Source organism: Lithobates pipiens, unplaced genomic scaffold (assembly GCF_037356315.1).
Source record: "Lithobates pipiens isolate NorthernLeopardFrog02 unplaced genomic scaffold, aLitPip1_a1.2 Scaffold_18, whole genome shotgun sequence".
Classification (NCBI taxonomy): Eukaryota; Metazoa; Chordata; class Amphibia; order Anura; family Ranidae; genus Lithobates; species Lithobates pipiens.
In genome coordinates this window covers 572,062,788-572,086,641 of record NW_027507758.1, presented here as the reverse complement: position 1 = coordinate 572,086,641, position 23,854 = coordinate 572,062,788, and the positions used below count along the sequence as shown (strand labels likewise).

General features: G+C 41.5%; 6 non-coding genes across 6 annotated transcripts; all 6 read left to right on the top strand.

The window, feature by feature from the left end:
• The first annotated feature begins 5,907 nt into the window (after positions 1–5,907).
• On the top strand, positions 5,908–5,979 carry TRNAA-CGC (transfer RNA alanine (anticodon CGC)). The gene has a single exon. It is a non-coding gene; the product is annotated as a tRNA-Ala (tRNA).
• A 1,692-nt stretch (positions 5,980–7,671) lies between these two features.
• Positions 7,672–7,743, top strand: TRNAA-UGC (transfer RNA alanine (anticodon UGC)). The gene has a single exon. It is a non-coding gene; the product is annotated as a tRNA-Ala (tRNA).
• A 4,406-nt stretch (positions 7,744–12,149) lies between these two features.
• TRNAA-UGC (transfer RNA alanine (anticodon UGC)) lies at positions 12,150–12,221 on the top strand. The gene has a single exon. It is a non-coding gene; the product is annotated as a tRNA-Ala (tRNA).
• Positions 12,222–18,977: 6,756 nt separating this feature from the next.
• TRNAA-UGC (transfer RNA alanine (anticodon UGC)) lies at positions 18,978–19,049 on the top strand. The gene has a single exon. It is a non-coding gene; the product is annotated as a tRNA-Ala (tRNA).
• Positions 19,050–21,948: 2,899 nt separating this feature from the next.
• On the top strand, positions 21,949–22,020 carry TRNAA-UGC (transfer RNA alanine (anticodon UGC)). The gene has a single exon. It is a non-coding gene; the product is annotated as a tRNA-Ala (tRNA).
• A 1,736-nt stretch (positions 22,021–23,756) lies between these two features.
• TRNAA-UGC (transfer RNA alanine (anticodon UGC)) lies at positions 23,757–23,828 on the top strand. Its single transcript has one exon. It is a non-coding gene; the product is annotated as a tRNA-Ala (tRNA).
• Positions 23,829–23,854: the final 26 nt, after the last annotated feature.

Sequence of the window (23,854 nt, the reverse complement as noted above, 5' to 3'; positions counted from 1 at the left end):
ACTTTTGAAAAACATTCTTTAATTGCCAAGCTATTGTAATTTTCCCTGACCAAAGCACTTTATTATTAAAGTCAATGGATACAAAAAAAACTACTAATTACCTGGCTGAATTTGCTTTGGGTTCAATGCCAATCTATTGACTTAAAACAGGCAGAGTGAGCAAACAAAAGAATAGTCGAGAAGAGGAAATCTTCCATTGGGGAAACTTATTCTGGGGACAACTGTCCACGAAAGGTCTTTGACTCATTTTGGGGAGATCACCTCTTATTTCCTGTTGTGTCTTTGGGACAGGAAGTGAAGGAAAATCTGCCTAATAGAGCACAGACATTTTTTGAATAAGGCAGGATCATGATTGGCTAATCATGGTTGGTGACCACATCATTGGAACACAGACACCAACAATAACCTGACAATCCCATTCTATGCAAAATTTAAAAAATGTAAATAAAATAATGGTAGCTCTACTATAACCCCAACATAACCCTTGAACCTACGTTAAAAACAAAACCCTTTAACCTGAACCTAACACTGACTGACCACATTCCCTATCTAAGTTCAAAATCCACGGAACCTTACCTACTCCCCAATCAAAGAAAAATGTTTCAACTTAGACAGAGGTTGCAGTTATAGCGCCTTCAATCCACTAGGGGTCACTGTTACTTGGACAAGCATGTGCTGCGTGTAAATTGAATGTATTTTCAAACACTTCAGCCCTGGGAGAATTTACCCCCTCCCTGACCAAAGCACTTTTTGCGATACGACTCAGCGTAGATTTAACTGACAATTGCGCGGTCATGCGACGTTGCACCCAAACAAAATTGACGTCCTTATTTTCCCACAAATAGAGCTTTCTTTTGGTGGTATTTGATCACCGCTGCGGTTTTTATTTTTTACGCTATAAACAAAAAAAGAGCGACAATTTTGAAAAAAAAGCAATATTTTTTACTTTTTGCTAAATAAATATCCCCAAAAAATATATAAAAAAAAATGAATTTCTTTCTCAGTTTAGGCCGATATGCATTCTTCTACATATTTTTGGGTAAAAAAAATTGCAATAAGCGTATATTGATTGGTTTGCGCAAAAGTTATATCGTCTACAAAATAGGGGATCGTTTTATGGCATTTTTATTATTATTATAATTTTTACTACTAATGGTTGTAATCTGCGGTTTTTATTGTGATTGTGGCGGACACATCCGGACACTTTTGACACTATTTTGGGACCATTGTCATTCATACAGTGATTACTGTGTAAATGACACTGGCAGGGAAGGGATTAAACACTAAGGGGCGATCAAGATGTTAAGTGTGTCCTAGGGAGTGATTCTAACTGTGGCGGGGATGGGCTTACTACAACATGACAGAGATCACTGCTCCAGATGACAGGGAGCAGGAGATCTCTGTCATGTTGCCTGGCAGAACAGGGAAATGCCATGTTTACATACATCTGCATGTTCTGCAGCTCCATGTCTCAATAGTGGGCCCTCCGGCAGACATAGAGTCTGCAGGACCCGAAGGCATTCCCAAGGAGTACGCGGCGGATGCGCTCGCGCCCACAATGCCACATCTTAAAGGGGACATACAGGTACACCCATTTGCGCAGCCGTGCCATTGTGCCAACGTAGATCATCGTGCGCTGGTCAGCAAGCGGTTGAAGTGGTTGTATACCATTTTTTTTTTAAATGTTACCACTTACAGTGCAAAAAAAAAAAAGAAAACCCACAGAGGTGATCAAATACCACCAAGCTCTATATGTGGGGGAAAAAAGGACATCAATTTTGTTTGGGTAAAGCGGCGCAATTGTCAGTTAAAAGTGACGCAGTGTCGTATCTCAAAAAATGGCCTGGTCATTAAGGGGGAAAATCCTTCCAATCCTTAAGTGGTTAAAGGCTAACTCCACCTTTAGCAACAGATTACATGTTACACCCATCACAGTGTGAAATGTAATTTGTCCACTGATAACAGATGTTTGCAGGCTCTGTTCAAAAAAATAAAGATAAATGCACATTATTTTCCTGCAAAAACATGTGCATCCCCCCCTTACAGGTGAACTTAGCTTTTAAGATATCAATATAATAAGAGGTTCTCTTTAACCACTTGAGACCCGCGCTGTAGCCGTCCTTTGCTGGGACTACGTCTATTGACGTAGTCCCGTGCACGAGCGGCCTGCGCGCCCCCTGAGGGGCGCGTGCGGCGCGCTCTGTGATCGGCGAGTCTATGAGACTCGCCTGATCACCAATCCGAACAAGGGGTCGATCCCGACCCCTTATCACGTGATCAGCTGTCAGCCAATGATAGCTGATCATGTGATATAACGGAGCCGGTAATCGGCTATTATTCCTCCTCGCGCTGATAGCGCGAGGAGAAAAAAAAAGAGCCGATCACCGGCAGCCGTGATCGGGACATCAGTCCCGATCACGGCCAGCCCTGCCAGTGCCCACCTGCCCCCTCATCACTAAACACAATTAAAAAATAAGTGCCCCCCGTCAGTGCCACTCAGCAGTGCCCACAGTGCCACCCAGCAGTGCCCACAGTGCCACCCTGAAGTGCCCACAATCTGCCTCAAAAAAGGTGCTGCACCCCAGTGCCACATATCCATACCCATCAGTGTCATCTACCAGTGCCCATCAGTGCCCAGCAGTGCCGCCCATCAGTGCCCAGCAGTGCCACCTATCAGAGCCACCTAGCAGTGCCACCTAGCAGTGCCCATCAGTCCCATCTATCAGTGGTACCTATCAGTGCCCCTTAGTGCCACCCATCCGTGCCATCTTATCTGTGCCCATCTTTGCCCATCAGTGCCGCCTTATCTGTGCCCATCGGTGCCGCCTTATCTGTGCCTATTAGTGCCGCCTTAACTATGCCTATCAGTGCCCACCAGGGCAGCCTATCAGTGCCCACCAATGCAGCCTATCAGTGCCCACCAGTGCAGCCTATCAGTGCCGCCTCATCAGCGCACTTCAATGAAGGAGAAAAATGACCTGTTTACAAAATTTTATAACAAACTATTAAACATGATTTTTTTTTTTGCATCTTTTTTTTATTTTTTTTTTTTTTTTTTTTTATATAATTTTTATTGGAGTTTTTCAATTACAATTCAATGATGATAAGAACATACATGAACATTGTTGGCATTGTAACATACAATCATGTTATTTTTCAGTCGCTTTCCAAGATGAAATAATCGGCTAGGAACCGATAGGATTCATTATTATAGACCTGCACCAACGGTGGTATTTGTCGATTTTCCCTAACCAGTCCCTTCCTGTGCCCCTTCCGGGATCACGCTGCGCAAGAAGGGTCCGGTCCGGGAGGAGAGTGTAATATACTGACAAACAACAAAACAACAAAACAAAAGGAAGAAAAAAGAAAAACATATTAAACTACAGGATATAGTGCATTCCTGACAACCAAACTTTCCACCAAATCAACAGATATATTCTTTACATGACCCGATCTTATTATAGTAAGATCTTTGTTATGGAAGCCATGAGGGGAGTTTATGTAAGGGAATAGAAAGGGAAGGAGTAAATATTTTAACGTTTATACCAATCTTTCCAACATTTCCAGTTGTTGTCGAAAGTTATACAAGAGGCTGTTCTAAGTGCTAAGAGTCTTTCATAATTATAGTTGAGGTTTACTTGTGCTATTACTTCTGATGGATTTGGGGAGATTGTGTCTTTCCAATGTCTGGCTATTACTAGTTTTGCAGTAGTTAGGACGTGGATCACTACACTTCTAAATTGAGTGGGGTAATTGCTTATTCCCAAATGCATGATTGCCAACGCCGGGGTTGGCGTTTGCAGTATCCCTGTGATGTCCGCAAGTATTGTAAATATTTTCCTCCAATAACTGGTTAGGTTTTTACACTGCCAGAATATATGTAGGATCGTCCCGGTGTTACCGCAGTTCCTCCAGCATAATGCTGAGTGTGTAGGAAACATTTTAGCAAGCTGAAATGGAGTTCTATACCATTTTGTTAGTAATTTCTGTGTTAATTCCCAGTGACTGATACACCTTGTGGCTTTGTAATTGTAGCGGAAAATTTCACACACATCTCACTTTTCTGAACTAAGCAGTTCCCTCAAAATGTATATTTGGCAAGGAAAAAGAGCACGCTGCTCGCACAAAGTTCTAATACAACACAGGAAGGTAGGAGGGATGGGCCTCCCGGACATAAAGGACTACTATTGGGCCTCTATTTTAGCTCAAGCCAAACATTGGTTTCACACTCACTCTCCCCCGTTATGGGTTAATATAGAATCTACTGTTAACAAAATCTACCCGTTGAGTCTTTTACTGCTTGCAGATATTTGGAAACCATTACCCTTAACATCCCTCTCCCCGACAACCAAAGTGACGTTGATGGCGTGGAGACAACTGTTAAGCCAACCTAAAACTAGTGCTTCTTCCTACACGACTGTACAAACTCCACTACAGACATTGGAAGTGCTACTCCCATACAGCCCCATCACAAAATGGACAGAACATGGGATAACATGGATAGAAGAACTCCTGGACAAAAATATTCCCTTACCATTTCAAACCTTACGAAACAGATTCGATCTGCCTGCTTCACACACATTGTTATATAGACAAATATATTCTTTCCTAATTAAAAACCCCCCACCTACAGTAGAAATTAACAATATAGTATGGCGTTTTTATACTTGCAATCATAACAAGGACAAGGGCATATCTCTCATTTATAACTTACTTCAAGCTAAAATGGAATTCACCAAAACCCCAGCGTTTTTGCATCTTTTTTTGTTTGTTTAAGTGCCCAGTAAGCAAGTGGTTAAACATGGTATTGTGGTCAATATTGTGTGTGTGCCAAATCTTGGTCTGCATTTCACCCTGCCATGAGCTGCAGGTGAGACAGTCCTCCTTCCTTCCACTAGGGGTCACTGGTACGTGGACAAACACGTGTTGCATATAAACTGAAAGTCATTTTAAAAAGTTTAAATAGTTTCAGTATAGGAGGATGGGAAAAGTTAGAGAGATGCAATTTATTTTACTGAAAATTATTAATTTTTGCAGGTTTCAAATGTACATTTTCCTGCCTCTGTGTGAAAAAGAAAAATAGTAAAATATTTAATATTGGGACAAACGGTCAAACCAAAAGTTCTATAAGTCACACAGCATATAGTATAGTATAATATAGTATAGAATAATATAGTATAGTATAGTATAATATAATATAGTATAGTATAATATAGTATAGTATAGTATAATATAATATAGTATAGTATAATATAATATAGTATAGTACAGTATAGCATAGTATAATATAGTATAGCATAGTATAGTATAATATAATATAGTATAATATAATATAGTATAGTATAGCATAGTATAGTACAATATAGTATAGTATAGCATAGTATAGTATAATATAGTATAGCATAGTATAGTATAATATAGTATGGTATAGTATAGTATAATATAGTATAGTATAGTATAGTATAGTATAATATAGTATAGCATAGCATAGTATAATATAGTATGGTATAGTATAGTATAATATAGTATGGTATAGTATAGTATAATATAGTATAGTATAGTATAGTATAGTATAATATAGTATAGCATAGCATAGTATAATATAGTATAGTATAGTATAGTATAGTATAATATAGTATAGCATAGCATAGTATAATATAGTATAGTATAGTATAATATAGTATAGCATAGTATAGTATAATATAGTATAATATAGTATAGTATAGTATAGCATAGTATAATATAGTATAGTATAGTATAGCATAGTATAATATAGTATAGTATAGTATAGTATAGTATAGTATAGTATAGTATAAGACTAACCTAAGATTCATCTTATTGCAGTAATTAGAAACTTGCCCTTTAAGATCAGCAGCCTACTTTTTTCCACACTAAATTTGCACACAAGGGGATGTAGCTCAGTGGTAGAGCGCATGCTTCGCATGTATGAGGCCCCGGGTTCAATCCCCGGCATCTCCATGTTTTAAAATTAAAACTTTGGCTGAATGACGCTAATCCTGTTTATTCAAAACATCTAGGATTATGAAAGTCTGTTGATACTAGATGTCCTGGCTGATTTGGGGTTCAATGACCTACAAAAGGCCAAAAGGCCAAAAATTCAGCAAATGAAACGAGTAGTGAATAGACAATAAAAGGAAATCTTCCATTGGGTACAATTGTCCCAATAGAGGGCACATTTTGGGGAGATTTCCTGTTGTGTCTCTGGGAAATCTCCCCGAAATTAGTCCAAGTCCTCTCTTGGGACAGTTGTACAGTGATGGGAAATCAGAGGCCATTTTTTTTAGATAGGGCAGGATCAAGAATCATGGTGACCACAAGATTGGAATACAGACACCAACAGTAATCTAACATTCCCATTCTATGCAAAAAAAAAAAAAAAACAGTATAACCCCAGCATAACTTTCAAACCTATGCTAAAAACAAAACCCTGAAGGGGGGGGTGTGCCAGGTGTACCTGGGCACACCCTAATCACTCCATGCAGCGCTGATTCCCACTACTGCCTGGGCTTCCCCCCAGTGTTGGCCCCCTGCTCCCCAATGCTGCTGGCTTTCCCTGTCTGGGGGTATTTCAGGATGGAGAGCAGGGGAAGGGGCTAGTAAATATGTAATTTACCAGCCCAATTCCTTTTCTAAATGAACACAGTTAACACACTCACTCATTGTGCCCATTCATAACTGAAGCATAGTGAACTGTGTTTACTATGCTTCCGGCTTCATAACTGAAGCATAGTAAACTGTTTACTATGCTTCTGTTTGTGAATGAAAAGGATGCCACTCAAAATAGAGCACTTCGCATTCATTCACTGTCCTGTACAGCTGAGGTTACAGAGAAAGGCATGTGTGTTTGAGCTTTGGGGTGCACACCAGTGGCAGCTGGTGGTTATTTTTTTTGGTGTGGGGTGGGGTGGCAAACAGAGCCCACCCAAATTTGAAGCCTATTCGAGCCTCTGCCTTAATAAAAAACCTGCCACTGCAATTCATGCACCCGGCATCCTGGAAGGGGGCAGACACATGAATAGGGGGTGCCTGCTGTGATGGAAAAGGGGAGGCTGCCCCTGTGTGGCCTTAATTGACAGGCTGCCCCTGCAAAAGGGGGGGGGGGTGTGGTAGATGGGACTTTGAATGAGGAAGTCACTGGGTAGAGTCATATGCCTCCATCCCTGATACAGATAAAAGAAAAGGGCAATGTGGGATTCAAAATTCCACATTTTTCTTTTCTTTCATCTAAGTTCAAAACCCACAAAACCTTCAAAGAAAAATGAACGGACTTAGATAGAGGTTTCCAGTTATGGCTCCTTCCTTCCACTAGGGGTCACTGGTACTTGATTGGACAAACACGTTCTGCATGTAAACTGCATGTATTATTAAAAAGCTGAAATAGTTTCAATCTAGGATGGGAAAAGTTGAAGCGATCCAATTTATTACTGAAAACTATGAACTTCTGCAGACTTCAAATATTCATTTTACTGCCTCTATCCAAATAATTTAAAAAAAAAGGTAAAATATTTAATATTGGGACAATTATTCAAACTATTTACAAGCCAAAAACATTTACAAGTCACACAACATATACAATAATAACTGGTATGATGATCCCAGGATCTTGCCCCTTGGGATTAATAATAGACTTTTCTTTAACTTGGTATGGAAGGGGATGTAGCTCAGTGGTAGAGCGCATGCTTTGCATGTATGAGGCCCTGGGTTCAATCCCCGGCATCTCCATTGTTTTCCATCTATTTGTAGAAATGCTCCATTCCCACCGTCCAACCTGTAGAAAAGAAGATCTGTGTATTTAAAGGGGTTGTAAAGGTTCGTTTTTTATTTTCTAAATAAGTTCCTTTAAGGCTAGTGCATTGTTGGTTCACTTATCTTTTCCTTCAATTTCCCTTCTAACTGTTTTTTTTTCTTTGTTTTCTTTGTCTGAATTTCTCACTTCCTGTTCCTCCTCAGTAAGTTGTTCAGTAAGCTGTTCTGGCTAACTAAACGCCACTCGGATGATGGTGTGAAGTTTACTGAGGAGAAACAGGAAGTGAGAAATTCAGACAAAGAAAAAAAACATTTAGAAGGGAAATGGAAGGAAAAGGTAAGTGAACCAACAATGCACTAGCTTAAAGGAACCTATTTAGAAAATAAAAAACAAAGCTTTACAACCCCGCCTTGGCCCAGTCGCGTGATCCTCCAGCTCCCCTGTGAGAGCGATGGCCGACGTTACGTCTCCTGGAATGCTCAGCCATTGTCTAACGCTCCTTGTGCTGGGGCAGTAGGGACTGGAGTGCATCCCTTTCATGCAGAATAGATAGAAACAGTAGTAGAGAGGGAAGCTTTTTAAGAATAGAAAGTAAGCAAACCCAGTGTGACTGTTTCCCTCGTTGATGGCTCAACCTCCTACGACAAGCAGCATCAGACATTAGACATGTGCAATCTGTTCTATTCCGAATTCGTTTTTTTTAAGAATTTTGACAAATGAGTTCATTCGGAAATATCAAAATGAACGAAAACCCGTTTAACAAATTTTTCTGAATATTCGTAAATTTGAAAATTCTTAATTTCATAAATTCGTAAATGCGAATATTCGGAAATATGAACAGTTCGGAAATTTGGAAAATTATAAAATAAGAACGAAAATCCAAAAGAACGAGAATCCAAAAATAAGAACACAAATCCGAAAATTCAAAAACCCGAAAATCTGAAATAATAATGAATTAATAATAACAAATTATTTATAAATAAATAATTATGATTATTTATTTAGATAATTTATTTATATAATAATAAATAATTACAAATAAATAAATAACAAATTATTTATAAAAAAATTTTTTTTCAATTTCTTTATTTTTTCCCCTTTTTTCCTTCATATAAACAAGAATGGAATTTTACATAAACAGTCTGAATATCATACATCAAATTTCCATATTTATACATAGTAAAAAGGGAAACATAACAATTCCTTCTATTTCTTTTACCTCTTACTTCCCTTATAGTGTAATATATAAATCCGAGAAAAAAAAAAAAGCTAAGTTAATGGTAATTTATGGGGACGACTTCGAGGAAACTCCTCCTTCTAAATTCGGTCCCACATACCCTATGTCTGGTCCTGGGTTGGTACTATTCCCAGCCAGGCCAAAGTTTTATTGTTGTCTTCTTATTTCTCATCTTTATTTCCATCCTTGTTTCCCCCCCCCCAAAAAAAAAAATATATATATATATATATATTCCCTTTTTTTTTAATCCCACCCCAAACCACCCCCCTCAACACCCCCAAAAACCAAGGAGGGGAGGGGGAGAGGGGAAGTTCTCATCTCCTTCCCCTATATCTCCCCCTCCTCCCCCTTAGATCGCATCAATCTGTCTCTTTCCCTCCTCCGAAGAGATATAAAGATTCCATGGTGTCCATATTTCTAAGTAGGTTTTTCTTCTTTTCCTAGCTGTCCATATTAGGTCTTCCATCCTGTTCACCTCCTCAACTTTCTTCAGCCACATGCTCACACTAGGGGGTTGTGTTTGTTTCCACCTAAGTGTTATACATGCCTTGGCTGTGTTTACCAAGTGACACAGGATGGAATTCCTATATATATTCCCCGGGATCTCTGACAAATGCAAGAGAAATACTGCTGGGTCCTCCCGTATTTCTACTTCACTGAATTTTTGAATAATCTCTCGTATGTCCTTCCAATATTTCTCAATTTTTGGGCATGACCAAAATATATGTAGAAAATTTCCCACTTCTTTCTGACACCTCCAACACTTATTTGATGTATGAGGGAAATATTTTTGAAGTTTTTCTGGTGTTCTGTACCACTGTGAAATGATTTTGTAATTAGTTTCTTGTAGTTTTGTACATATTGCTGTTTTAAAGATAGATTGTATCATATTTTTCTTCTGCTCCTCGGAAAAAGTCCTTCCTAGGTCTATTTCCCACTTCCGAAAGAAGGGTAGCTGAAAATTTTCTACTGGTTTAATCAATAATGCGTACATTTTCGAAATTACATGCGTAATTGGCTCCTTTTCCATACAGAGTTTCTCAAATGGCATGTAGCCACGGTCTAAAAAAATATATAATTAATTAAAAATAATAACTAACTAATAAATTATAGGTATTGGAATTTGCTTTCAAATTTGGCAGTTAGAGAACATAACAAATACGAATTTATCCGAAGTTACGAATTATTGGAAATAACGAATGTAACATAACTAATTAATAATAATAAATAACAATAATAACTTTGTATTATTATTAATTCATTCCGTTCCATTTGTTTAGATGCGACATTCGTTATTTTGGAGAATTCGTAACTTTGGATAAATTCATATTTGTTACGTTGACTAACAGCCAAATTTGAAATCAAATTCCAATACCTATAATTTAATAGTTATTATTAGTTAGTTAGTTAGTTTGTTAGTTAGCAATTATTTAGAATTTTCGGATTTTTGTTCTTTCAAATTTTCGGATTTCCTTTCTTATTTTCTGATTTTCAAATTTTCGAATTTCTGAATTTCCGAACTTCCAGATTTTAGAATTTTCCGGATTTTCGAATTTCTGAATTTTTGAATTTCCACATTTTTGGATTTTTTAAAATTCTTTATTTTTTCCTCTTTTCTTTCCATAGATTTCACATTACATTTCGTTATATATCTACAACTTCTTTAACAGCTATATCTTATAATATTTCAATCCATACCTCAATTCCACGTCATCCTCCCCCATCCCTCACCATTCCCTCCCAAGAAAAAAAAACAAAAAAACGGAATTTTCATAATAATCCCCCCCTTCGCCCCCCCCCCCCCCCCCCCCAGAATTCATGAATTTCGATCATAATGAATGCCCCAAAAAACAAAACAAAAAAAGGTATTAAACAAAAACAAACAAACAAATTTTTCGACAGTGCACATATCTATCAGACATCCCTCATGTTGCTGATCATTTTGACAAAGGTTTTTATATAACAAAATACCACACAGCGGGAATCAAAGCATTTACCAAATAACAATTTGATTGTGGCCTAGGGTTGCCACCTGTCTGGGATTCACCCGGACAATTTGGGTTTTGAATCATGTGTCAGGCGGACTGAAACCCGGACACATTATTCAGACCGGGGCTGTGGCTTCCCAAGACAGTCACACACAAATCTGTTGCCATCCGGGAGCTGCGGGCATGAGGGCAGGTGTGGCATCACTGGGGGGGAGGGGGCAAGGTGATAATGTCATCAAGAGCAATTTGGCCACATTGGACAGAAATACCATGTGACAGGGCCATCTTCATAGCATCATGGGCCCCTGGGCAAAATAATGCCTTGGGCCCCCTACCAGTCTGCCCCATATTACGCACCTACTCTCAAGAATTAAAGTATAAATAGTTGATAGAATTAATCATATATTTATAAGTACTGTCAAAAAATATACATATTTTAAACAATAAGAAAACATGCCATAAATCAAAGACTAATCAATACAAAGGGTACGGTACGGAGGCAGAAGGGCACAGTATTGGGATCAGGAGGGCACAATACAGGTTCTGGGATGCTTCCTGCCATCCCGGGACAGCTTGGTAAAAAGTGTGAATGTCCCGGAAAATTTGGGATATTTGGAAAATATGATGTAATGCAGGATTATCATTGCCCCCTGGTTAGTGCCCCTGGTTAGTGCCCAGGGGTGTCAATGCATTAAGATAGCCCTGCCATGCAATCCAGTTGCAGTGAATTTCCATAAGTAGTGCATGCACTACTTTTAGTGTGGTGCAACACCAAAAGAACAAAAAAGTTCTTACATGGATTACTAAGCAGAGGTGTTGGGGGAAGGGGGACAGTTGTAAGTGTAGTTACTTTAACCACTTGCTGACCACACACTGTAGCTTTACAGCATATACAGTGGAACCTTGGTTTACGAGTAACGCGGTTAACGAGTGTTTTGAAAGACGAGCAACTTTTTTTTTTTTAAATCCTGACCCGATTTGCGAGAGGATTCAAGCCAATGGGGGGTGCAGTACTGCATTTGGCCAGAGATGCGGGGGCACCGGTGACGCTTGGAACGGTTGGGAGCCGGTCGGAAATACTCTGAATCACACGTAAATACTCGGAAACACTCGGAAATACTCATACTATAATACTATTGTGAATCATTAAGTACAAGGGGATGTAGCTCAGTGGTAGAGCGCATGCTTTGCATGTATGAGGCCCCGGGCTCAATCCCCGGCATCTCCAACTTTTTCCATTTGTTATGAAAAATGCTCCATCCTCCATCACCCGTCCTGTCCAACCTGTAGTAAAGAAGACCTGTGTACCCAATTGCAACCCGCTCTGGCCCAGTCACGTGATCCCCCAACTCCCCCATGGCAGCAATGGCTGGGCCATGGATGATCCATTGTCAAATGCTCCCTGTGCTGGGGCAGCAGGGACTGGAGTGCATCCCCTTCATGCAGAATAGATAGAAACAGTAGAGAGGGAACCTTTTTAAGAATGGAAAGTGAGCAAACCCAGTGTGACTGTTTCCCTCGTTGATGGCTCAACCTCCTAGGACAGGCAGTTTCAGACATTAGACTTGTGCAATTTGTTTTGTTCCAAATTCGGTTTTTAACAAATTTCGACAAATTTTGTTAATTTGGAAATATCCAAATTAACAAAAACCCGTTTAATACATTTTTTCTGAATATTCCTAAATTCCAAAAATTTGTAAATTCATACACTTGTAAATTCGTAAATTTGAATATTCGTATATTTGATTATTCGGAAATTCGAAAGTTTGGAAATTCTAAATTTGAATATCCTAAAATAAGAACGAAAATTCAAAAGAACAAAAATCCAAAAATAAGAACGAAAATCCAAAAATTCAAAAACCCGAAAATTCAGAAATAATAACTAACTAATAATGACTTAACTATTACTAGGGATGAGCCGAATCACCCCCCGGTTCGGTTCGCACCAGAACTTTCGAACGGACCCCACGTTCGTTACGAACGTTAGAACCCCATTGAAGTCTATGGGACTCGAACGTTCGAAATGGAAAGTGCTAATTTTAACGGCTAATATGCAAGATACTGTCCTAAAAAGGGTTTGGGGACCTGACTCCTGCCTCAGGGGACATGGGTCAATGCAAAAAAAAGTTTTAAAAACGCCCTTTTTGGCGGGAGCACTGATTTTAATGACGATTAAAGTGGAAAAAAAAAAGTGAAATATTCCTTTAAATATGGTGCCTGGGGGGTGTCTGTAGTATGCCTGTTAAGTGCCACGTGTTTCCCGTGTTTAGAACAGTCCCTGCACAAAATGACATTAAACGGAAATAACACCATTTAAAACTGCTTGCGGTTTTAATGTTATATCTGGTTCCTGCAATATGGTTGAAAATCATTGAGAAAAATGGCATGGGTAGCCCTCCCTGCCCATTACCAGCTTATTTGGGTCTTGTACGCATATTAAGGGGAACCCTGTACCCATATTAAAAAAAGGAAATGCGTGTGGCCCCCAGGCCCTATATACTCAGAACAGCAGTATACAGGCGGTGCAAACAAGACAGGGACTGTGTAGGTTTGTTGTGTTAAGTTGAATCTGTTTGTAATTTTCAACTGGTACATTTTTAAAGTGTAGCTCCAGTCAAAAAAACTATTTTTAAGCTTTTTGGAAAACATAGGGAAGGGTTATCACCCCTGTATAATTTGTTTTGTCGTCCATCTTTTTTCATCTAACTTGCTGCTGTCTGATGTTTGTAAGTTGGATGTTTGAAAGTAGGGGCCTGCCCTATATGCTCTGCAGAAATGGCGGAACAAGGTGTTGGTTTTGCCACAACATTGTAAGCCCTCAAAGTGACTCTTGGTGGGCGCTGGAGCGCCCTGCTGTGAACGATTATATCAAGAATTGTAATTACATGCCATTGTTGAACAGTGGTAGAAAAAATGACCTTTGGTGGTTGTGGTGCTGGTGCCACAACACTATAAGTCCTCACCGTTACTCTGGGTGGGCACAGGAAGGGGCCCTCCTGTGAAATATTATATCAAGAATTGTAATTAAACGCCCCTGTTAAACAGGGGCAGAAAAATTTGGCCTTAGGCACTGCTGCTGGTGCCACGACACTGCAACCTCTTCCATATACTCTAGTTTTATTGCTGGAATTAGCCCTGCTGCAAAGCATTGCATCAAAAATTGTACTTAAACGCCCCTGTTAAACCGGGGCAGAAAAATTGGGCCTTAGGCTGAGGTGAATATCGCGGTGTATACTGCGGTCAGGGCACGCAGACAATAACCAGAAAACAGCAGAGATAAAGGGGTATATACAGATGTATACTGTGCTGTGCTGGAAGCACACACAACTTCCAATAACTCCTGCAGATGGCAATTGGGCTCAAATAGAGAACAGCTATGTAGGTGGATTATAGCGGTATGTACTGGGTACAGAGCACGCAGACAGCACGCACTATCTCCTAACACTACTGACTGCAAGCTCTATTATTAAAGATAGATCACTAGCTATATAGGTGAGGTGAATATAGTGGTGTTTACTGCGGTCAGGGCACAGACAATAACCACTACACAAGAGCAACTGACTGCAAGCTCTATTATTAAAGATGGATCACTAGCTATATAGGTGAGGTGAATATCACGGTGTATACTGCGGTCAGGGCACGCAGACAATAACCATAAAACAGCAGAGATAAAGGGGTATATACAGATGTATACTGTGCTGTGCTGGAGGCACAAACAACTTCCAATAACTCCTGCAGATGGCAATTGGGCTCAAATAGAGAACAGCTATGTAGGTGGATTATAGCGGTATGTACTGGGTACAGAGCACGCAGACAGCACGCACTATCTCCTAACACTACTGACTGCAAGCTCTATTATTAAAGATAGATCACTAGCTACTGTATATAGGTGAGGTGAATATAGTGGTGTATACTGCGGTCAGGGCACAGACAATAACCACTACACAAGAGCAAGATAGGAAATCAGCCAAAAACGATCGGTGTGTAACTGTGTTGAAGGTACACAGAACACCCACTGCTTCAGATGCCAACACACTACACGAGGCCGCCTCAAAGGCGGCCTTATATAGTGTGGGGCGTGCACTACACAGCCTGAGCAATGATTGGCCACAGGCATCCTGCCTGTGGCCAATCATGGCTCTCCTCGCTGCTGGCGCTGCGATTGGCCAAGCATGCGGGGTCACAGTGCATGCTTGGCCAATCATGAGCCAGCAATGCACTGCGCCATCGCAGTGCATTGTGGGCCGTGCGCGCCACACGAATTTTGACGCGAACGGACCAAGAGTTCGGATTTCGCCGAACGGACGAACAGCCAATGTTCGAGTCGAACGTACGTTCGACTCGAACACGAAGCTCATCCCTAACTATTACTAACTATTAAATTATAGGTATTGGAATTTCCTTTCAAATTAGGCTGTTAGAGAATGTAATGAATGTGGATTATCCGAAATAATGAATGCCATATCTAAATGAAAGGAACCTAACAAATTAATAATAATAATAGTTTCATGATCAAAGCCCCACGATCAGAAATTCTGCCAGCAAAAGTCCGATGAGAGCTTTTGGTCAGTAATTCCGACCGTGTGTATGCTCCATTGGACTTTTGCTGGCAGAATTCCAGCCAGCAAAAGACCTCCTATTTTTCGGTCAGAAAAAGTTCTGATCATCTGTACAAATTCCGACATGCAAAATTCCTACGCATGTTTGGAAACAATTCGACGCATGCTCAGAAGCACTGAACTTCATTTTCTCGGCTTGTCGTAGTATTGTACGTCACCGCGTTCTTGGCGGTCGAAAGTTCAGAGAACTTTTGTGTGACCCATGTGTATGCAAGCCAAGCTTGAGTGGAATTCCGTCACTGAAACCATCAAAGTTTTTTCCGACGGAAAATCCGCTTGTATGTACGGGGCATAAGCCTATTTCTGACATTTGTTGTTTATAAGTTAAAATCCGTATTTTTTGCTAGAAAATTACTTAGAACCCCCAAACATTATATAAATACATATATTTTAGCAGAGAATCTAGAGAATAAAATGGCGATCGTTGCAATATTTTATGTCACACTGTATCACACTTTCAAACACAATTTTTTAGCAAAAAGGACACTTTCATGAATAAAAAAAACTAAACCGTAAAGTTAGCCCAATTTTTGTATACTATGAAAGATGATGTTATGCCAAGTAAATATATACCTAATATGTCATGCTTTGAAAATGCGCACACTCGTGGAATGGTGACAAACTACAGTACTTAAAAATCTCCATAGGGGGCGCTTTAAAAAAAAATGGTTACCAGGTTAGTGTTACAGAGGAAGTCTAGTGCTAGAATTATTGCTCTCACTCTGACGATCGCGGTGATACCTCACGTATGTGATTTAAACACCGTTTACATATGCGGGCGTGACTTATGTGTGTGTTTTCTTTCCTGCGGGGGATGGGGGGGTGCTTTAAAAAAAATATATATTTATTTTATTTACATTTTTTTTTTTACTTTGTCACTTTTGTAAATATCCCTTGTGACAGTAATAGGTGGTGACAGGTACCCTTTATGGAGGAATCGGGGGTCTAGAAGACCCCAAATCCCTCCTTTGCACTTCAAAGTATTCAGTTTGTCAAAAAACAGCAATTCTGAATACTGTTGCTTTTTTTTAAAACTGTACCATTGGCAGCCGAGTAAACTGGAAGTGATATTGCTTTCCGTGTTTACACGAAGAAGACTGGAATGAAGCCGTTTCCGAATTTATGAATTTACGAATTTTGATCATAATGTATGACCCAAAAAACGGAAAAATAAATAAAAAATGAATGAAACGAAAATGAAAACTAACACATTTTTCGGGATGCACATGTCTATCAGACATCCCTCATGTTGCTGATCATTTTGGCAAAGGTTTTTATATAACAAAATACCACACAGCGGAAGTCAAAGCATTTACCAAATAACAATTTGATTGGGGCCTAGGGTTGCCACTTGTCTGGGATTTACCCGGACAGTCCGGGTTTGAATCTTGGTGGACTGAAACCTGCACACATTATTCAGACTAGACTGCGGCTCCTAAAGTGGTACTAAACTAAGCCAAGGAATTTTTTAGTTTGATCAGTGGTTGCCATGGTACTGCACATGATCAGTTATGACACCAGCCATTTGATGGTTTGACAGTTTGATTGAGAGCACAACCAATGTAACAGTTAGCATTCCTTGCATGCAGTGAACTGTCTTTTGAAACTGTTAAATGGGTTTATTTCTGCTTTAGGATTAGACATCCTGTGGGCAGGTGTTTGTGGGGTCTAATTGAATGTATTTCTGCTGTGGTATTAATTGCACTGTGCAATGTTGTTAGTTCAGGCTGCCCAAGATGAGAAGGGGTCAACTGTGTCTACTCTTTCCCAGACTTTCTGAGTTCTGCCCCCTGCAGAAAGACACATAAATATCAGGGGAGGGCTCAGAGCTACTCTCTCTTCCACATGGGATTCACAGAGGAAGGACTGCTGAAACATGTAGTCCTACTGGAACACGTGGCTTTCTTCTGGGTCACCCTGCTGGGACACTCCTTGGACTAGGAACCAACTATTACTGGACTTTTTCTGAATAGACTTGGTTTCTCTGGAAGGTATGAACCTGGGGCTCCTGCATTAGTTAGTTAGGGCTGGACTTGTTTCATGTACTATTAGCAATATTGTATTGTGAGCATTATTGTAAGTGCGCCAAATATTGGCCTGTAAGGGGGCTTCTGACTGGCCGACTGTTGGCACCAAATCACCCAAGCTCCTGTCCCGCTTCTTCTTGGATATTGGATAGGACTATAACCCTCTGCTGGAAGTTCTTTGCCTTCTCCATATTGCGCACAACTCTTTGCCATAGGCCTTCCCATGACATCCATTAGCTTTTATATTTCTAAGAAAATAATGTCCACACAAGTAATAGGTTTTTCAACACTTTACTGTTGTTCTTCAAAGATGGCAGTGACACATCACACAGACATACTATCTGGTGTCACTTGGCAGACTTCACCAATCACATATAGTGGACGGCCCGTAGCAGTCAATTGTGAAAGATGCACATTGCACACCACTGATAAGCTATCTTCTCATAATACCTCCTCCTCTCCTTAGGAGCACCCCAATGTTAGCTCCCTGATGTTACTCTCTTACTTCCCAGGGTCTTTAGTACCTACTCAGCTCACAACTCACTTCATGTCGTTCTAGAGACAGGACCGCTGCAGCTGCACCTCCAGAATCTGTACACTCCCCCAAGGTGTCCCTAGAAGTCCAGGGGCATTAGTACGCACACCAAAGAACACTGGCCTAGCCTAAAAGGTCTTTTGCATACCGCCCCAGTCCAGTTAGACCATATTTTGTGAGACATGGCGACTACAGCTGGATCTTCTGGGTATTGGACTATCTCATCTGAGGCTTTCTGCCCTATGCAGAGCCTGTGCAGTAGCTGAGTACATCTGCATAGGTGTGGAGTGTCTGGCTGCCATGCCCCATCTGCAGTGCCTAGAATTCCTCCCATCCTGGCTTTTATATGGGTAATGACTACACCCATGACATCATTACAAGAAGGCCTTGTCTAAAAGGGGACCTAACACCCACTTACATAATTCCCCGTTACCACTGTATTTTGGGGCAGAGCCACCTAGTGGCAGAGTAGCTGATTGCACTTGTTTACAGGCCTGTATTTCACCCTATCATGAACTGCAGTAGCTCTGACGAGACAATCCTCCTTCCTTCCACTAGGGGTCAGAGGTATTTAAATAAGCAAGTGCTGTGTATAAACTGAATGCTATTTAAGGTTTAATTTGTTAAAATATAAAAGGCTGGTAAGAGATGAAGTGATAAAAAAATTTTTTTACAGAAACTTATGATTATTATTCTGCAGAGTTCAAATGTATATTTTCCTGTCTCTAAAAAAAAAAAAAAAAAATCTGGCAGCTTCCCCTTTAAGTACACCCTTTAATGGATGGAAATGTACAGGTATGGAAGGGGATGTAGCTCAGTGGTAGAGCGCATGCTTTGCATGTATGAGGCCCCGGGTTCCATCCCCGGCATCTCCAACTTTTAGAAAATGATCTTTAATTGGCATGCAATGGTAATCTTGTTTATTAAAGCGGAGGTCCACCCTAAAGTGGACCTTCCGCTCATCGGAACCCTCCCCCCCTCCGGTGCCACAATCGGCACCTTTCAGGGGGGAGGGGGGTGCAGTTACCTGGATAATCCAGGTAACTGCACCCACTTCCGGGATAGCTCTCTGCGGAAAGGGGCGTAACTTACGCCCCTTTCCGCAAGTGCCCGCCCCTTCCCGCAAGTGCCCCGCTGCCTGCTGGGAAACACACAGATCCCAGAGGCAGCGGGGAGCGTCCTTATTGCGCAGCGCGATTTGCGCATGCGCAGTAGGGAACCGGGAAATGAAGCCGAAAGGCTCCATTTCCTGATTCCCATACCCAAGATGGCGGCGGCAGGACCCGACAGACGACCTAGAGATCGGCTGCGCGCTGGACAGGTAAGTGTCACTATTTTAAAAGTCAGCAGCTGCAGTATTTGTAGCTGCTGGCTTCTAAAAAAAAAAAAAAAACGCGGAGTCCCGGTGGACTCCCGCTTTAAATTCAAAGCACACTATGTAGGATTATAAAAAGTCAATGGATTTTAAAAAATACCAATTGCCTGGCTGAATTTGCATTTAGTGACCCATGTCCTCCCTCCTGCCAGCGGTGACCCCTGCCCTCCCTTTTGCCAGCGGTGACCCCTGTCCTCTCTCCTGCCAGCGGTAAAACCCTGCCCTCCCTTTTGCCAGCGGTGACCCATGTTCCCTTTCCTACCAGTGGTGACCGCTATCCTTCCTCCTGCCAGGTGACCTGTTTCCTACCTGTGGGTGGGGCCCCCCACTTTCTGTTTCTAAAGTAGAATGATACATATTACTCTCAAGGTTGGGCAGAAGAGCCGAATTTTCAAACTCTGTTTTAATTGAAACATGGAATGTGAGCAACACCATTTAATTGATTGTAAGTTTTAGACATAACAGAAAAAAATGTTTGAGCTATACACTTATGATAAATACATGTTTTTGCTTTATGTACTTGTATTCTAGATAAATGATACACCTCATACCCCTGATGAAGGAGGTGTATACTCTCTGAAACGTGTCGGTGGAGGAAGCAATATTGTATCACCTTATCTCTCATAGTTTGGGTATTAATGGCCATTCATACCATGTACACATTACATAGTTACATAGTAGGTGAGGTTGAAAAAAGACACAAGTCCATCAAGTCCCCTCCCCCTCCTGCTCTTACTCCAGCTCCTCCGGGATAACAGCCGAGTGGCGTTTAGCTGCATTGGTTGTTATCCCTGAAGAGCCGGCCACCCGTTCTACAAAATGGCACTGGGATGATGCATGCAGCTGCGTGCATCACCCCGGTATAACCCCTTAAAGCCGAGGTGCATACGGTTGGCAGGAAGGAGATAAATAACAAAAATAAAAAAAACATTTTATTCTTCTTATTATTATTATTATTAATTCCGTTCCATTTGTTTAGAAATACGTCATTCCTTATTTCGGATAAATTCATATTTGTTACGTTGACTAACAGCCAAATTTGAAATGAAATTCCAATTCTTATAATTTAATAGTTATTATTAGTTAGTTATTATTTAGAATAATATTTAGAATTTTCGGATTTTCTTTCTTATTTTCGAATTTCCGAATTTTCGAATTTATGAATTTACGAATATAGGGATTTATGAATTCCGAAAAACAAAAAAAAAAAATTAATTCTGATCATTTTGGCAAAGGTTTTTATATAACAAAATACCACACAGCGGGAGTCAAAGCATTTACCAAATAACAATTCGATTGTGGCCTAGGGTTGCCACCTGTCTGGGATTCTCAGAATTTCCGAATTTTCGAATTTATGAATTTACGAATGTATGAATTTACGAATCTTGATCATAATATATGACCCGAAAAACGAAAAAAAAATAAAAATAAAAAATGAATGAAAGCAAAATGAAAACAAACACATTTTTCGGCAGTGCACATGTCTATCAGACATCCCTCATGTTGCTGAACATTTTGGCAAAGGTTTTTATATACCAAAATACCACACAACTGGAGTCAAAGCATTTACCAAATAACAATTTGATTGTGGCCTACGGTTGCCACCTGTCACATCACATAGACATACTATCTGGTGTCGCTTGGCAGATTTCACCAATCACATATAGTAGCAGTCAATTGTGAAAGATGCACAATGCACACCACTGCTAAGCTATCTTCTCATAATACCTCCTCCTCTCCTTAGGAGCACCCCCATATTTTGTGAGACTACAGCTGGATCTTCTGGGTAATGGACTATCTCATCCGAGGCTTTCTGCCCTATGCATAGCCTGTGCAGTAGCTGAGTACATCTGCATAGGTATGGAGTGTCTGGCTCCCATGCCCCATCTGCAGTGCCTAGAATTCCTCCCATCCTGGCTTTTATATGGGTAATGACTACACCCATGACATCACTACAAGAAGGCCTTGTCTAAAAGGGGACCTAACACCCACTTACATAATTCCCTATTACCACTGCATTTTGGGGCAGAGCCACCTAGTGGCAGAGTAGCTGATTGCACTTATTTACAGGCCTGTATTTCACCCTATCATGAACTGCAGTAACTCTGACAAGACAATCCTCCTTCCTTCCACTAGGGGTCAGAGGTAATTAAATAAACAAGTGCTGTGTATAAACTGAATGTTTTATTTGTTTCAATATTAAAGGCTTATAAGAGTTGAAGTGATTTTTTTTTTTTTACAGAAACTTATGATTATTATTTTTCAGAGTTCAAATGTATATTTTCCTGCCTCTAAAAAAAAATAAAAATATAAAAACTGGCAGCTTCCCCTTTAAGTCCAGCAATGGATGGCAATGGATGGCAATGGATGGCAATGGATGGCTATGTACTTGTATGGAAGGGGGTGTAGCTCAGTGGTAGAGCGCATGCTTTGCATGTATGAGGCCCCGGGTTCAATCCCCGGCATCTCCAGCTTTTAGATAATGATCTTTAATTGACATGCAATAGTAATCTTGTTTATTAAATTCAAAGCACACTATGTAGGATTATAAAAAGTCAATGGATTTAAAAAAAATATTATTTGCCTGGCTGAAATAGAGTTTAATGCTAATTCAGTGACCTAGAACAGGCATTCAGCAAATGAAACGAGGAAATTCAACAACAGAAGATATGGGGAAATCTGCCATTGGGGACAACTGTCCAAGAGAGGACTTTGACTTGTTCTGGTGAGATCATCGCTTATTGGATTTCACATATAATGTGTGCTGTGGGGAAGAGGAGATATTGCTGCCTGTGCTCAGGCTGTGCAATGTGCAGGGAATGGAGAAAGAGCTCTGCCCAGTGCCCTGCTAGCGGTGACCCTGGTCTTTCCTCCTGCCAGCAGTGACCCCTGTCCTCCCATCTGCCAGTGGACCCCTGCTTTCTTCCTACCAGCGGTGACCCCTATCCTCTTTCCTACCAGTGGTGAACCCTGTCCTCCCTCCTGCAAACAGTGACCCCTGTCCTATTTCCTGCCAGCGATGACCCCTGCTCTCCCTCATGCTAGTGGTGACCCCTGTACTCCCTCATGCCAATGGTGACCCCTGTCCTCCCTTATGCCAATGGTGACCCCTATCCTCCCTCATGCCAGTAGTGACCCCTGTCCCCACTCTGGCCAGTGGTGACCCCTGTCCTCTTTCCTGCCAGCGATAACCCCTGTCCTCCCTCCTGCCTGCGGTGACCCCTGCCCTCCCTCATGCTAGTGGTGACCCCTGTCCTCCCTCATGCCAGTAGTGACCCCTGTCCCCACTCCTGCCAGTGGTGACCCCTGTCCTCCCTAATGCCTGCACTGACCTCGGTCCTCCCTCATGCCAGTGGTGACCCCTGTCCCCCCTCCTGCCAGCGATGACCCCTGTCCGCTCTCCTGCCAGCGGTGACCCCTGTCCTCACTCCTGCCAACGGTGACCCCTGTCCTCACTCCTGCCAATGGTGACCCCCTGTCCTCACTCTTGCCAGTGGTGACCCCTGTCCTCCCTAATGCCTGCAGTCACCCTGGTCCTCTCTCCTGCCAGAAGTAACCCCAGTCCTCCCTCCTGCCAGTGGAGACCCCTGTCTTCCCTAATGCCAGTGGTGACCCCTGTCCTCCCTAATGCCTGCTAAGGGGTCACTGCTGTCCTCCTCTTGACAGCAGTGACCCCGATGCTCCCTAATGCCAGCGGTGATCCCTGTCCTCCCTAATGATTGCTGTGACCTCGGTCCTCCCTAATGCCCACAGTGACCCTGGCCCTCCCTAATGCCCAGAGTGACCCCGGTCCTCCCTAATGCCCACAGTGACCCCTGTCCTCTGATCAACGGCTCTTCCTGTTTACATCATGAGAGGCCCTTTACCGAGATCGGTGTAGCAGTGTGTCAGACTGACACACCGCACCACTGATCGCTGCGATGTGGGCCCCCATGGGCGCGCGAGAGTGATTGTTCTGGGAAGCGTCATATGACGTCCACCCAGAACGAAAGCCACGCCGCCCAGCCAGCATTTGACGGCCGGCGGGCAAGAAGCGGTTAATAGCAAATATATGTATAGTATATACTATAAAAAAAATGGTTGCGCGCCACTAAAGTGTTCGGGTTTGACTTGAAGAAAAGGTGGCAACCAATGAAAACCTTTCAGCTCTCCAATTTCACCCCTCCACTCAAAAAGTACCATGCTGCAGGGCAGATTAGATATGGAAGGGGATGTAGCTCAGTGGTAGAGCGCATGCTTTGCATGTATGAGGCCCTGGGTTCAATCCCTGGCATCTCCAGATTTTTGCAAACCAACAAATCATTG